Source organism: Hetaerina americana, unplaced genomic scaffold, assembly GCF_022747635.1.
Source record: "Hetaerina americana unplaced genomic scaffold, ioHetAmer1.1.p SCAF_9, whole genome shotgun sequence".
NCBI lineage: Eukaryota > Metazoa > Arthropoda > Insecta > Odonata > Calopterygidae > Hetaerina > Hetaerina americana.
In genome coordinates, this window is record NW_027287538.1 from 49,910,203 (window position 1) to 49,926,370 (window position 16,168).

At 43.2% G+C, this 16,168-nt stretch overlaps 1 protein-coding gene across 2 annotated transcripts in view; it reads left to right on the forward strand.

The window, feature by feature from the left end:
* The window catches only part of LOC139698921 (uncharacterized), a 386,101-nt gene that overhangs the window by 184,661 nt on the left and 185,272 nt on the right, over positions 1-16,168 (forward strand). The window contains exon 3 of one of the 2 annotated variants that reach the window (XR_011703026.1): positions 11,322-11,393. The gene's annotated coding sequence lies outside the window, so the exon portion shown is untranslated. Of the gene's footprint in view, positions 1-11,321; positions 11,394-11,605; positions 11,656-16,168 lie in introns of those variants that run through there. The other variant, XR_011703027.1, reaches the window with a different exon arrangement.

Here is a 16,168-nt window from a genome sequence, read left to right on the forward strand (position 1 = left end):
AAATCCAGCCCACTTCGGTCATTGCTTCACCCAGTTGAAAAGAATGAAAAAGACGGCCAGCGTTTGAAGCTGTATACTACTGCTTATCGGTGAGTTTTTTTTGTTTGGAGTGGGACCGAAAACGCCCCAAAACTAGCATGTATTTAGCGGTTGATGAAGATATTTGGATCTAGGGTCGCTGAAGATTACAGTTTAAATTCGTAATAAGAGAATTAAGTTTCTTTAAATAAAATAATGAAAATGCTTGCATTTGAATTAAGTTTCCATTCTCATGGGCGAATGAAATGGTAATGCGTTCATTAGATAGTGGCAATGTTTGAAAGAGTTAACATATCTCTGTTAAAATTACTGAATTCTGTAATGTTTACCCTATTTTTTGCTGTCGTTGCTTCGATTGCGTTATTTTAGCAATATTCTGTTACCAGCTAAGACGTGAAAGTGCAATGTATCGGTCCGCTTTTAAATATCTTAAGGACTTTCTCGGTAGCCGGCTCGTTTGTAATCAAAACATCACCAACGCTCTGTCGGAATATCCTGCTACGAACTGGTGTTTTTGGTGAAAGAGATATGTTGCCCGACGCATTTCCGCTACCGATGAAGTAAAGACAGGCTCCTAAAGAGCTACGAACTAGCGCTACTGCGGCCAAGATTATCGTAATGACAACACGACACGAGAGTGCACTAAAACTCCTCTTCCTCGATCTCTTCGTTTCCTCCAGCCTTCTTCCACCGCAAAAGCCTTCGCCCTCTCATCATGTGCCCTGATGGCGTCCCTGATGGAATGCACGACCGGGTGTCGTCGCAATCGCCTCAACACCACTGCTCACTCACCAGGGAACTGGGAGTGGCGAAGAATTCAACGGACAACCAAAGATCCTGCTCCCCCGACTTCGATGATCACCGTGCAACGACGAGAGGCACCTGGGAGTTCCACGGCACCGGTTCTCCCTCAAGCGGAAACCCTTTAGGGATCAAATTATCATGGGAAGCGCCGACGTCGTGAGTCAGTTCCCGCTCGGTTGCTCGGCGCAAAGGAATACCTACGCATATCGTACCCCAAACGGATTGGGTGCGTTCATCGACATATATTATATATAGTGTTTCTATATCATCGATATATATATATATATATATATATATATATATATATATATATATATATATATCGATGATTTAGAAACACTCACACGAGCAGTATAATATTTGGACGGCAAAATAGAACACAAAATAGCAACACTTAAAAGGACACTCATATGTATATATATATATATATATATAATATATTATATATGTATATAAACATGCATAAAGCTTGAATACAAGTCTCACGTTATGAATAATAATGTACATCAAGATAGCACTAGCGAACAAAAACAAAGCAAGGGAGAGAACGGAACCCATTCCTTTCCTTCTCTCCATTGAGAAAGATGTTGTTGCCACCAAAAATTCCTAATATGTGTGAGGTTCATTTGTGTGTGTTTCTCTGTGTTTTCGGTTTCTAGTGCCATCTTGGTATACAATATATATAAATATATATGCTCGTATATGTGTGTGTGTACACACGCACGTCGCGGTAGTTCAGGAGTAAAGCACTGGCCTACAGACCGGAGGGCACGGGTTCAATTCATGGACTAGCCTCTCCAGGTATCCTCTTCTGCACCCAAGCTGTGTGATTTTTCGGGTACCAAATCTCCCTGGGAAACCATAACCGGCCCAGGGAAAGGCACTGGCCCCCCTACCCCGATGAGTGAAATTCACACGCGGTCGGGCTTAGTACTGGGTGAACTCCATCATCACCTACTAAACTGACCTTCTGCTTGATTACTGTTTTTATATATTACATACGTGTGCTTGTGTGAGTACGCGCTCCTGGTTCTCAGCAGTAGATTTAACTGGCTTTAACCCAGGGTTTTGCTCAGAGTGGTCTAATAAGTGTGTCAGTAAAACCTATGTTCAATATTTTATCTTCATTGATATTCAACCGTCTAAGGTAGTTTTTGGATGGACGCAGACTATACAACGGTAATACGACATATTTATTACCCTCTGCTGATGAAACACAGCGTGGCATCCGACACTAAAATAATCCCTTCTCCAATTCCACATGAACCCTCCAAACCCTCCCATCATTCAGTCCAACATCCTTAGCCTGTTCCTAGCCGTTCTCCCCTCAATCACACTCTTGAACATCCCGTTGCCAATCAAAATACTCTGCATCCTTCTATCCTGCCTCCTTAGAGTTGCTTCCAATAATCCCCTACTTCCCCACCATACCTATCTCTTCTTCGTTTGTTTTCCTTTCGGTCAAATTCACCTCCTCACTCCTTCTTCACACCTACATTTGAAAACTCTCCAATCTACATTTGTAATCTTGTTTCAACGACCATGTTTACACCGTAAAAATCACGCTTCTAATCAAATTTAAGTAAAAGTAGCCTCTTCTTAACATCCTTAGGGCACGCCTGGCTGTCCTCTATCGCTACCCTTTGCCCTTCTTACGCTACCAATCCCGACTCTCCATTCGCTGTCTGAAACTATATTTATGTATAGTTTCACAAGTGTATTTTTCGTATTAGTTTCCTATCCCACCAGTTTACTTCCCTTGTTCAACATTTATCAATTCTATGCGGTCACTAGCTCGAGTAGCCAGAGGTCTCGCTAATATGATTTCTAGCGAAAATGCCATCTATTCAAGCCAACGAGCGATGATAACCCGGGAATATGCTGTGATCATAAGAAAACATTGAAACTAGGAAGTGAAGTCAAGAATGATTTAGGCAAAATCATACCAATAGCTCAGTATATATATAATGTATATGCATTAATTTCACGCCGATCTCTTTAGGGAAGGCAAAGTCAAAAACCCTGGTTTTAAATGATTTCAGAAGCTTTTTTGGTGCTGTCAGTATTTTTCACTGATTCCTTTCCTTACTTGCGTAGAGCACTTCAAGTAGATTATGCCATCCATGGGATCGTACAATACGTTGTGCATCGCTATGAGACTAATGTTAAGAGTGGGCTAATACCGATGCCGAGTTCCTCTCGTTCCTTTCTCCTTCACTGAATATCTGACCTCTCTCCTAAATTATCCAGCTATCTAACCCTTATAGCGCAAATGACTTTAGCTATCGGTCGACTCCCCTAATAACTACTAATATTCTCTTAAACCTTCCAAAAAGGGTACATGTATATGTTTTGCACGCATTTCCTTGGCATGCGAAGCAATGAAGTATAGAAAATATATCACTTTGTCGATCGATTTAAACGTGTCCCGGGACGTTTAAGAGAAAAATATTTCTCTTGAAGCTTTGCATCAATTCTGTCCCTTCTTCTCCGCGGATGAACGCCCGCCCTCATCCCCGTATCCTTCCCATCTGTATCAGTTCACCTTGGATTCAATGGATACCCGAGGTAGGGTTTGAAGAAAACGACGGCGATGACAGTGAGCGTTTCGGACGCTGGAGGAGAAAGGATGTGCCCGGAAGTTTGACGGAAGTCCCCATCCCCGTTGAGAGGAAATACGTCGGAATGACGACGGATATTGCTCTCGTTCCATTCTCATTTTTGAAAAAGAAAAAATCCGAAATCGATTCCCGTTTCAGAATCCAAAAAGGAGCCGCTCAAAATGACACGTGGCCCAAATAAGGGGGGGGAGGGGAAGTTTCATGCTGTGGGGCTAAACCGTAAATTTGTTAGGATGAGGCGTGAGCATTTCAAATTTCCTTTTCACCCGCTCGAAATTACTGGTGGCATTCCCTCGGTTCACGTTCCACTCAAACGGCCCTTGACCACTGATTTCTTCCTCCGTGGAAAATATTCTCATTTAGTGAATAGAATTCCAATAAGGGCAATTCAGTCAAATGAAACGATGCGTCGACATTAAATAGAACGCTCCCCATATTTCGATCGTCGAGTGGTCAAGGTGTGCCGTGTTGTTCATGTCTAAACTGATTACACGATCTGGAATTTGTGTCCACTTCTGCGTTTAGCGATCTGTTGATCGATAGGCGGCGATTTCATCCCTGTATAGTTTCCATCTTCGGCTGTCCCCTTCATTTCCCCATGAGCTAGTCAGTTCAAATACTTCTGCCCCCAACGCCCATCACTATCTGTATGGAGGCATATGCACAAAACACACACAGATATATATATATAACACACATTCAAACACGAAATCCCGCCAAACGGCGAACAAATACTTATTTATATAGAAACAGATATAAGGAATAGGGATAGGAACACACACAAAGGACGAACACAGGAGAGGTGGGGAAGGTGGAATTCAACAGACCACGAATGTAAAAATATTCCCTAGAGCGGGATTTGAACTCCACATCTATCAACTTGCCGGGCGGAGGCTCGTAACCACTTGAGCTGTCCAGGAAACTTAATTTACTCAGAGATCTGCAATGCTTTATTCATCCAAGTGCCCCGATTCTTTGGCCAAGAGATGGCGTTAGGGGCTCGTCTCTTCTTCTGGCTATGCGTACCACGGAACGCACTGTTCTTATCCTTTATGATGTTGTATGATTCCTTTACTACTATCCTTTCCTCAGTGTGTCTTGTGTATTTCTCCTTTGGTGGGTGAAACAGCTTCCGTACGCCATCTCCTGGCCAATGAATCGGGGCACTTCGTAGAATAAATTCTCCACAGATTTCAGTGTAAATTACGTTACCTCGACAGCTCAAAGGGCTTGAGCACCGACCCTGCAAATCGAAAGATCATGTGTACAAGTTTCGGTCAAGGAAATATTTTTGCATTTGTAATCTGCTCGATTCCATATTCCCCACCTCTCCTGCGTTCGTCTAATATGTGTGTTCCTATCCCTTTTCCTTGTATCTTTTTCCATGTAAATGAATATATGTATATGTATATTCATATTTTTTCTGAAATTTTATGATATTTTCTGAAATTTTCTGAGTCGGAAACTTTTCAGACCACCCATTTATATGTCGCATCCCAGGCATACATGTGTGCTCGTAACTCCAGTATCCAGTCATGTTCTGGAAGTAATTATCGATAGCATTCCGAAATTATCCTTTTTGAAATTATTAAATCAATTAAAGATTCAGTTAGCCTTGAACCCTGCTGTGTTTACTCGATGATGGTATTTCAAAAATCTGCGTCTGGCATTTCACCCTTGCAGTATTTTCGGTCCATCGGAGCTTCTCAAGCATATCCAATGCATGGCACCGCCCGCCCGCCCCCCCCCCCACCTCTTTAGCTTTGCAATCATGTATCGGGAGAATGGGGATGGGGGTAAGATGGCGACACCCTCCGTTTCCATAGCGACGACTTGTTTGGATTTTTTTTCTTTCTCTCTCCAAGACCTACCACTAACCCTCGGAGGGGTGGACCAATCAAATAACAACGTTCCTAACAACCCCTCACACCCCTCTCCCCGATTTTCGGTCTATCCCCTCCTCTAAGCATCAGACACGTCCCCGAAGGCGCTCCCCGTCTCTAAGAAACTCCCCGGTAGCTAATCTTCATGGGAAATGGCGTCGGACGTCAATCAAAACAAGAAAAAAATCCCCGCTCTCCTCCTCTGTATGCCCCGAGGGCCCCCGCATCCCTATCTTTTTGCCCCCTTGGTGCAACCCTCGCCTTTCTTTTTTCTCCCTTCTCCCCTTATCCTCCCTCTGCCGTTCCCCGCCTCTCCCTCCACCCACGCACCAACCTCCACAGTCTCACGCCACGCCCAGTGAGTGTTCCCCGAAACTCTAACCCAAGTGCGTACCTACCTGAGGTGGAGAGAGGAGAGGTGGAAAAAAAATAGGAATGTTTCACGAAGAGGCAGCAACTACCGCCATAAACCTCTCTCTCTCATCTCCCCCCCCCCCTATGTACCCTTCGGAAGGCCCTCTCATCCCTTCCCCCCCTCTCTCTCTACCTCGCTTGAACACCCTCCTCCCCCGTTCCTTTTCTTCGCCCAAAATCCACTCGTCCCACTCCCCCAGCCCTCCTTCCCGCTAAGTCTCGACTCCCGAGAAAAACATCTTCAGAAATGTCGTAAGGAGGATAACATTTCGATGGCCTTGTTTTGGTGTCGGGAACATATAACATGACCGCCGCGATGATCGCGTCGATTCTCTCGTGCTTCCTCGATTTTCCTTCCCCTCGTCAATATCCACCCCTTGATGTCTTGCGTGCTTGGCTGTTCTGAAGGCATACTGTATCGCACTTATTCGACGCATTTGGACGGCGATTGTCCAATGGACAGATGAGAATCCCCCCGCCACACGCCCTTGCGGCGGCTTGCGGGGTATTATGTAGATGTAGATGAGAGAACGGCGTCAATGTGCTTTGGATCTCGACGTCGGTGCGCGATGTGATAGAGGCCTAAAAGACCGCGAGTGAAATCATATTCCATTTTTCCACCTCGTAGTATTGGGTAAACAACTTCTCCCTCCCAAACACGAATCGGGTGATTGCTAATTCCAGCATGTCATGGAAATATCATTAGTTTTCCTCGCCTCGGTTCGAGATAAGGAGAACGCAAACGACGAGGATCGAATCGGAAACCAGAATCGTTCAAAATCTACGACGAAAAAAGCTGAGCATCTGTATATATTAAGTTTTCTTGTTTACGCAAGCATGAATTTGAGTGCCCTTGGCTATTTTTATAGGCACACTGACTATCTTGAACGTTCAAACTTGGGGCTTCCTTCCATATGCAAATGATCAGCAAATCAACTTCCTCTCAAGGGACATGCATGCGTACGACAAGTTATTGAGCGCATTAGCAAATGGAAGAATGAAACGGGTAAGGAAACGAGCCCTTCAATGCTCGGCTTGGTTTTGTTTCATGAATGCATCGAATGTATGAGATCCAAAGAGAAAGAATTTAATCAGCGAATCCATTAGTCGACGGAAAGACACCATTTAATGGTCTTTGCACGGAGAAGGAAGAACGGAGCATCCTTTAAGCCGCCAAAAACGTTGAACTGAGTCTTAAATCTCAAGTCAAGTAATTTCTTTAAATTTAAGTTTTTAGCTTAAACTTAAAGAAAAATAATTATATAGACGCTAATAACGTATAGATCCAAAGTGTGGGCATTGAACAATGGCATGTCACAAGCACTTTTGCAAGCAGAAATGATATATGGAAAAAGATGGTGAGGATCCACTACACTAGTTGATGTTTAAACGAAGAAATAAGACTACGTAAGGACTACAGTAGAGTTCACGATCATTGTTGAATTCAAAAGTGGCATGCAATCTATGTTCAATGAACGATGACTGAATGCAGTCACTGAAGGCAGAGAATTTGGAAGTCAACAGTGCGGATATAGAGAGGAGAGGGCGACTAAGGAAAAAATAACAGAGAACGTTGGTTAGGGTATGGATGGAAGAAGACCTGTGAATTGAAAGCGATTCAGGAAAAGAGTTTATGGTTGCAAGAAGTGACACGCCTAAAGCTGGAAACACTTTTATTGACAAATGATTTAAATTTGTCCTCATGGTGAGGTAGTTCCTTGGAAGAGAATCGCATTAATCAGAGTTTGCTTTAAAAATATGCAAGAAGTGTGAAAAACGCATTGCACAATTATTGTTCCCACCGTGCCTTTAATATAAAGCCCGGAATAAAAATGAAATGAGAAAACCTAAGACAATGTTCCATATTTTAGACAAAATATGTGACCATCACTCAGAAGCAACAGGCCATACCTTCACAACTTAGAAAACTATGCAGTCTACGCCGAAAAGATTTCTTGTTTTCTATGATATAATTAATTAATAACGTACATATACCAAAAAATAGCAAATAACGACCCTATTTGTTCATTATACCAAACACAAATATCAGTTACACCTGTAGATTACCTGTCATTGACTGGTCACAGAATCGGTATTTATCTCTCCGTGGAGTACAGCGTTGAAGTAGTGGAAGGGCTAGTGCATTCAAATGACCTCAAGAGCTGCTCCTGCCAGGGTCAATCTTGCCAGATTAGTCCAAGGGTAGAAGCCTGAAGAAAGGCATCACTTGCAACGTCTTTTCCGTAGTGAGGTGGTTGCAAAAGGTGTCTGATCACAGTGAGGCGGCTATTTGACTTATAGTGTAACTTTAAACACAATAGCAGGAAGGCAGCGGGAAACCGTCACAGGGACTCGAACCCATCGGCCGTGTGCCGTGCCTGTCAGCAGGAGAGGCAAGGTTTCCGCGGTGGTCATCTCACGAGATCCTTGGAACGAGAAATCTAAAGCAGCAACACATAAGTTTTTTCTTACATATATATACATGAGTTCATAAGCTTTCAGTTTGAAAAGAATACTGAATCAGTTAAAATACGAACTTCGAATGTTAGGGCAGTTTTAATAACAGGTGAATTGGAAAATATAACGCGGGAGATGGGGAGAAAAAATGTAAATATATTAGGGTTTTGCGAGGTGAGGAGGACAAATGATTATGTAGGGGATGTCAGTTTGTGCTCAGGAAGGGAACACACAACCATGCTAGCGACGCAGTATTGAAGTCACTAGGAGAGAGCAATATAGAATAGCTTCAGGATCTATTTGTTTGCTTCGTAGATTTGTGCAGTTTGAAATTTTGGAACAAATGAAGTCATAATAAGTAAGGACATCAGTTGTACAATAGAGGGTTCAGCGTTAATTGCCGCAAAACAGTTAAATATTTGGGGGCAGCCTTAACACCACGCCTTTCGGAGCACATATCCGTCTGGTAGAAGTCGGCTTCATTAGACGGGTGGTGGGGAAATCTAATGCGAGGGCTAAAGATAGGCGTCATTTGCCTTTAGTTAGGCCACAAATATATATTATATATATTGACATATATACAAGGTTAGACCACAAATATATAATGTGAGATTAATACAGTGGCTGTAACTCAATTACTTTTCCACCGAAAACATGTCCCTCTGAAAGCAGGGAGTATTTATTTTTGGATTGGGTTTGATTCGGAATAGGAAGATTTAGCTTTTCGGGGAATGAATTCTTGTTGAGAGAAATGCGCAAAGCGAACCGAGAGATACGAGTAGTAACGAAGGAAAATGATGTGGGCTGGGTGTCGAAGAGTAGAATGACACGAGGAGTGAGGGATAATGAATTTAGATGAGGGAGTTACCGCAGCACAAATATATGTATGTGTATATATATATATATATATATTCATTGCAGTAATGAGATTATTAATCGAGAGGAATATAGAACACAACCAGGAGGTATTTGCCTGTTTCGTAGATTTCGAAAAAGCGTTTGATAGAGTGAATTGGGAAAAACTAATGAGTATATTGCAGAAAATAGGAATATATTGGAGGGAAAGGAGGCTAATCCGCAACCTGTACATGTCTCAGACTGCTCAGGTGCGGGTGGGAAACGTGGAGTCAGGATTGGGAGTGTTAGGAAGGGGTGTAAGGCAGGGTTGCCCATTATCACCGTTGCTGTTCAACCTGTATGCAGAGGAAATGATCAAAGAGGCATGGGAAGAACTCGAGGTAGGAATGAAAGTGGGCGGGGAATTCGTAAAATCAGTTAGGTTTGCTGATGACCAAGCTTTAGTTTGTCAGTCAGCCAAGGGGCTGCAAGCATTGCTGAGTGAATTGGAAATTCAGTGCGACAGGTATGGGATGAGAATCAATATTAATAAAACAAAGGTTATGCGATTTTCTAGAAAGAAAAAGGCCAAGATTAACATTAAAATAGGAGGGCAAAAACTAGAGCAGGTAGAACAGTTTACGTATCTCGGTAGTGTTTTGGACCAACACGGTCAAAGTAGTAGGGACGTAAGGAGAAGAATTGCGCTTGGCAAAGAGGCTTTCACAAGGAGGAGGGAGTTGATGACGGGGACTTTGAGTAAGGATGTTAAGAAAAGACTCGTAAAAACTTTGATATGGAGCGTAGCTATGTACGGCGCGGAAACGTGGTCATTGAAGCAGGAGGATAGACGTAGGCTGGAGGCTTTTGAAATGTGGGTGTGGAAAAGAATGGAGAAGGTGAAATGGACAGAGAAGAAAACAAATGAGGAAGTATTTGGAATGGTGGGCGAAGAGAGGGGTTTGTTGGGAGCAATCCTATGGAGGCAGGAAAAGTGGATGAAGGGGGTGTTGACTGGCAGTGGGATGTTGAAGACCGTGATAGAGGGTAGAATGTTGGGCCAAAGAGGAAAAGGAAGGAACAGGATAGGGATGTTGGACGGGATGAAGGGAGGAAGAAAGTACTCAGAGATGAAGAGGGACCTGATATAGAGTAGGTAGATGGATTTTGTGTTTTGTTAGGAGTAATAAAAATATTTGGTTGGTAGTTGTGTCCATCCAAAAACCTACCTTAACCGGTAGATTACCTTAAAAAAAAATATATATATATATATATATATATATACTATATATTCTTGCCTTTCTCGGATGGTCAGAAATCATGAGAGTAACAAAATCAAAGCCAATGCTGTTACGAGCGGTAACTATATTAAACGCTGTATAGACAAGCATCTAGTGCATTACCAGGTTAATTTGTTTTTGCATATTAGTTGTTTGTATATTCATTTGCATGATTATAAGTTAAAATAAGTTTTGCATGAATGTATTCGCCTGTGTGGGTGTGCATTAGCATGTTTATTGCATTGAATGTATTTGCCCTATTTTTACGGTCGATGTCCTAGGACCCCCCGCCACACATCCTTACGACAGCTTGCGGAGAATTTTGCTGATGTATATACATACCCACTGTATTTCCGTTCAATTTCTTTTAAGATAAGCTGTGAGAAAAAAATTGCGGAATTCTTTATACATCAAAACTATAGGGGAAGTCAGTCTAAGGTAAATGCCAGCAGCCAACGTTGCTATGAATAATCGTCTTGAAAGGTGAAACAGGATTTCTTTTTGTCCCTCTTTCTTTTTCATTCACGTTTTCAACTCGTTCCAAGCACCTACGGAGGGAAATGGATCATCACTTTCCACACCTCCCCTTCAGCTTGCTCCCAGAGTTGACTTTGACTGATTTTGATGTTCAATGTGTGTTCTATTTTAAGGGAATATACACTACAGCCCAGGACACTTTTAATTTCGTCTTTGAGTAAATGTAACCAAAACAATATTTAATAGTTCATTCACGCAGATTAGCTTAATATTTGCTAACATAGAACGCCTTTCATGCCATCAAGAGGCCTGTTGGTCTAGGGGTATGATTCTCGCTTTGGGTGCGAGAGGTCATGGGTTCACAACTCGAGGCTTTTTCATCAATATTTCCATTTATTATTTTATATTTCGTTATTACGTGCATTTACTAACCAAATGTATTTTTAAAAACACAAAAAAACGGAAGAAATAATGACTATTATACTATAACTCTATTTCCCTTTTTTCAGAGCTCGGCAGATTGTGGTGCTTTTGACTACGACGGTGATTGAAGCGTTTCGTATCAGCGAATTGCTGGAATGGTAATTATTTCAATTTACGGCTAAAAATTATTTTGCCTCGAAGCTCAAATGATTTCAATTTCCATAATACATTAATATTGTGATAGCCATAATAACAAATAGAATACCAGTGATATGTGCATGCACGGTATGTCTTCATGACAGCTCGTTCCTTTAAAGCCCCAAATTTCCGATTGTAGGAGGACGCCTCGGTAGCTTAACTGGCTGAAGTACTCGGACATGGAGGAATCCATCCGGCTGCGAACCCTGGTCATGGGGAACGGTTTGTACACTTTGAAATAGTTGCATTTGAATGCATATTAGCGTATATCTCCATTGAAAGTTAATTTCGTAGCATCTCCCTATTTGACTCTTAACATATTTTCTTTATTTCCGAGTGTGTGGTTCTGTGATTTGGCCATATTATCTCAAAAATATTCATGGTGTGGTTCATCCATTTCTAAAATCATAGGCGAGGTAAAATATTATTCATTATTCTTACGGAATGGTCATCAGCGGACCCTTCGACTGCATTACGTCAGGCCTCTTAATTTCCCTAACATGTCACGAGCTTCAGCCACTTCCGGAACATGGCTTCGCCCATTTTCCAGGTCAGTTTCGACGTGTGTTTTAACAGTAACACACGCTTCAAGCACCTTCAGTAGAAAGTCACGTTGCTGCATCATTAGTCGCTGAATTTTGGTCAGCATTTTCCCTACTGATGCAAGCTCCGAAATTGCCTCCACCACCATTTGGCCTCTTGCCTCAGAGCGGGAAGCGACTCGATGACTGTACCCTCAGCATATACCCTGTACATATACATGCTGAGGTGTGTCAATCCTGGAAGATAGGGGCAGTCGATTTCCGACGTTTTTGCGGAGTAATTAGTGGTTAGCAACCCGAGGGGATGTAGGTGTAATCCTTTTTGCGCAATCTTGCTTCTCCATTTTTTTGGAAGGGAGAAAGAAGACGTAGGAGTATATTATGTATAGGAGTAGGGTTATAGGAACACGTTGTGTGAGATGGGGAAGGAAAACGGCATGTTCGTGCCCGTGACACACTAAGCCTGTTGAGAAAGACAGTTGAGTCCGCGAACGGGCTGTATTCAACTCGTATAAGTTTCCATTCTGTTTTAGCAAAAATAAATTAACGGCGCACATTATTTTCGCAGAATCTGCGTTCTTTCCTAAAGAAAAAATATTCGAATAATTTGAAAGCTTCCCACAATACAACGCAATACACTCCCAGTTCATGGAAAAACTGGAGAGAAGAAGTCCGTGGGTGGATGAATGTAATTCTATGCAAAAAAACGCAAATCATTCAAAGTCACCCGCAGAAAAGGACATAGAGGAGAGGTTGATAAAATATTGCTGAAAAAAAACTAGTGGGAAGTAAAGAAAGATCCGAATTTGTGTAGAAGTATTACGCGGGTAGTGGCATTTCAATGAACAGATTACTCATTTTTCAGTCCCAGGATCTCGTCCATGTGCATGCGATTAAGTCCACTGGTTTTTATTAGAACATTTCATATGCATAACATTTTCTTGATTTATAAATGATGGGTTTGTGAAATGTTTTGCCTAAAACATAAATAGTTTCTGTTTCAGTAACAATACCAAGTATTTTGCGTCGTCTCTATGGGATGGATGGTCATTATTAAAGCATGGTTTTAAAATTTCCACGATACCTTCAATCGTTCACGAAATCGCAAATTCCAAGTCCATGCGAAGAACTACCAAAGAATTCTATCATTCATGTGGCATTTGGGTAGAATTTAAGCTATTTGGAGTCTCAATAATTATTAAAAATGCTAATTAACCCTTTAGGTAGTAGTAGTCTGCCGGCTTAGGTGGGAACATCTAAAAAAAAGAATATTGAAAGTTGCAAACGAGACTATAGGCAAAAAAATTAGGAAAATGACAAGGAAACCATTGATTAAAGATGAGAATAAGGCCCGAAAATGTGGATTTGCACCAGGAAAGATGGGAAGCATGCAAAGAAGATTAATATGATGAGAATATTTGGCCAACAGGCTTAACAGGGAATATGACGTATGTGAGGATAGATAGCTTAAGTTCAGTTAAACTTGATTGCGAGAAAGTGAGGTAAAACCAAACCGTGACGGTTCATAACATTCCCACAAAAATACTGAAAAGAGTCTGGAAAAACGTAAAAGCAAGAGAGAGTTGTTTTTGAGTTTATTCGTAACTACAATAGCCCAGGGAGGAATTTGGCTCAATTGCATCGTTAGATCAGAGTTGGTTTCTATTCCAAAAAAGGGAAAGGCAGCCATATGTGAGGACTAAAAAACAATAAGTTAGATATCGAACGCAGTTAAAGTGGTCTCAGGATCATCAATGAAAGGGTAGGGGAAATGATTACTTAGGGGATGATCAGCTTTGACCCAGAAAGGGACGAGACACGCATGATGCCATAAAGATCATCAATAGAGTATAATGCATTTTCAAAATCATAGTTGATGAAAGCTGTTTATAATAAATCTAAGAGATTCAATCTCTAACTTTCTTTCGCTTCGCGACTGATTTACACCATAGTTGCTCTAGTAATCTGATCGTGGCATACTGACATTTATTATAACGAGAACAGGTTGAAAATTGATGAAAAGGTACGTGTTGCCTGTATGCCACCCGATGTGTTTCACTCAGGAGAGGTCGTGAGTAAAGATAAGGGAGAATTACCTGGATGCAGCAAATGAGATTTTTATATTTGATGCTAACGATGTTGTCCGACGACTATTCGACAAGTTTAAATCGTGTTGATCTTAGAGATAAATAGCGTAGTCCTAAAGAATGGCCATTAAGGAGAGTACCCATCTGCGAGAGGCAATTGTTTTTAGAATCGCTGACATCGTGGCAGTGGGTGACAAAAAACTGACCAATCCATAGTCGTACACGCCCCGAGTGCGAATTCATTTTCCCTCGTTCGCCTCACCTCTCGCGTCGAGCAGATTGGGCGGTCGTAAAGAGGGGACGAAAGGTCGGTCTTCTTCGTTTGCCATGCGGAAAGAATTATGATGCATCGTGGGAGTTGTCACGTCGAACACTCCATACCCTCTCCCCCTGGAACTCCCCCTTACCTCCTCCGCCCCCTGAACATTTTCGGGTTGGTGATTTAGCGCGGGGATAGAGTGCCGCGTGGCGCGGATTGAGAGAGGGTTTGCGGAGGCAGGAGGGGGGGGACGGTCAACCCGTGTCACCGCGTGTTGTTTATGGCGACGAAGTCGAGAGGATCGGAGGGGGACGCTTGCCTCTCACACGAAAGCAGCCTCGTGATTTCCCCATGTGATTGCTCGTGGGGTAACTGGAGCTCTCCTTCGGGCTTGCCCAAGTTACTTCCTCGGGGAGGAAGACCAACACTCCCATCTTGGGTGGGAGGGTGAGGGAGAGGGCTAAATGCCCCTAAAACGTCCTCCCAGGTCTCTCCAGCACCATCCATCCCCCTGCTCGCCCGCCCCTGAGAAGGACCCATCGGATCCCAGCGGGTTAGGGGTAGAGTACTCCGCTTGGAGGGGGTAAGAAATTCTTAGGACCCTCCTTAAAAGACCGTAACCTTCCGTCCCGTCTTCTTCACCTGGGCCCCTTCTCCCCCCCCCTTCACCGACGCCCGCCTTAAAAACCACCTCGGAAAAATGTTCCCGAGCCCATTCTCGAGCACCGCCCGCAGGAGGTCGGGAATATTATACCACTCGGTCCTTCATGCTCACCGCACCCTATTCCACCCCCGTAAACTCTCGCGCTTCCTTCCATTCCTCCCTCTAACCCGCGACCGGGCCAGTAAGTAAGTATATACCCCCCTCCCATCCCTCACACAACCACCTCGACCTAACCCGGGCCGAACTTCAACCGCCACCTCCTCACCCGCTCTTCCTCCCGCCCCCTTCCGCTTCCACGCTCTGCGTAGTTCCACAAAGAGCATCGCATTCGTTCAGCGTGAGGTTATTTACTGCCCCTCCTCCTCTCCATCCCGTGAACAATTTCCCCCGCCGTCTTTCGACCCGGGTTTCCTCCTCCGGCGGCCTCACTCCGCTCCATTCCGCTCCTTCTCCTCCTCATCCTCCCACTTCTCCCTGTCCTCACTTTGCCATTCGATGGGTGAGAGAATCGGCCGAGGGGAGGAGGACAACTTGGCCATTCAAAAAAAGTTTTCCTTCCCTGAAGACTTCGAAGACGACGGCTTGTGTCTTTCCTTCGACACATTCAATCGCGCATACGTACGCGATACGTATGTATGTATAGTTCTGAGCACACACACGTAAATATGAAAAACGCATGACTGCCTGGCCAGTTACTAATCGTCTTCTGATGAATGTGGCTGGGATCACCGGAATTAATTCGTTTTGTGAATTTCATAATTCAGCTTCTCTGGGCACCCTCAGCTCCACCCAAATTTTCCGGGTGCCAGATCTTCCTGGGAAACTACAGCCGTGACAGGGAAAGGAACTTCATTTTGCCTCACGTCTTTTGGCTTAGTACTTGGTGAACTCCACTATGATCACCATTTGAGTAGCCAAACGATCTTCAGGTTGATAATCGTGTTTGTGGTTTTAATGCATAAATTATCCAAATGGAGGAGCGAAATTGTATCAGCTAACACAAATATAGAAAAAGGGATTTCCGCACATATTCCGAAATTTTCGGTGGCACGACTAAAAACAAGATGAAGAGTGAGTGATATACTAGAGTATACGTACATATAATACCAAAACACATCAACCCGGAGGTTGGTTTGATGTATGAGGGCTGAGTTCATCCAGTTAGTTCCCTACGCGGCGTACG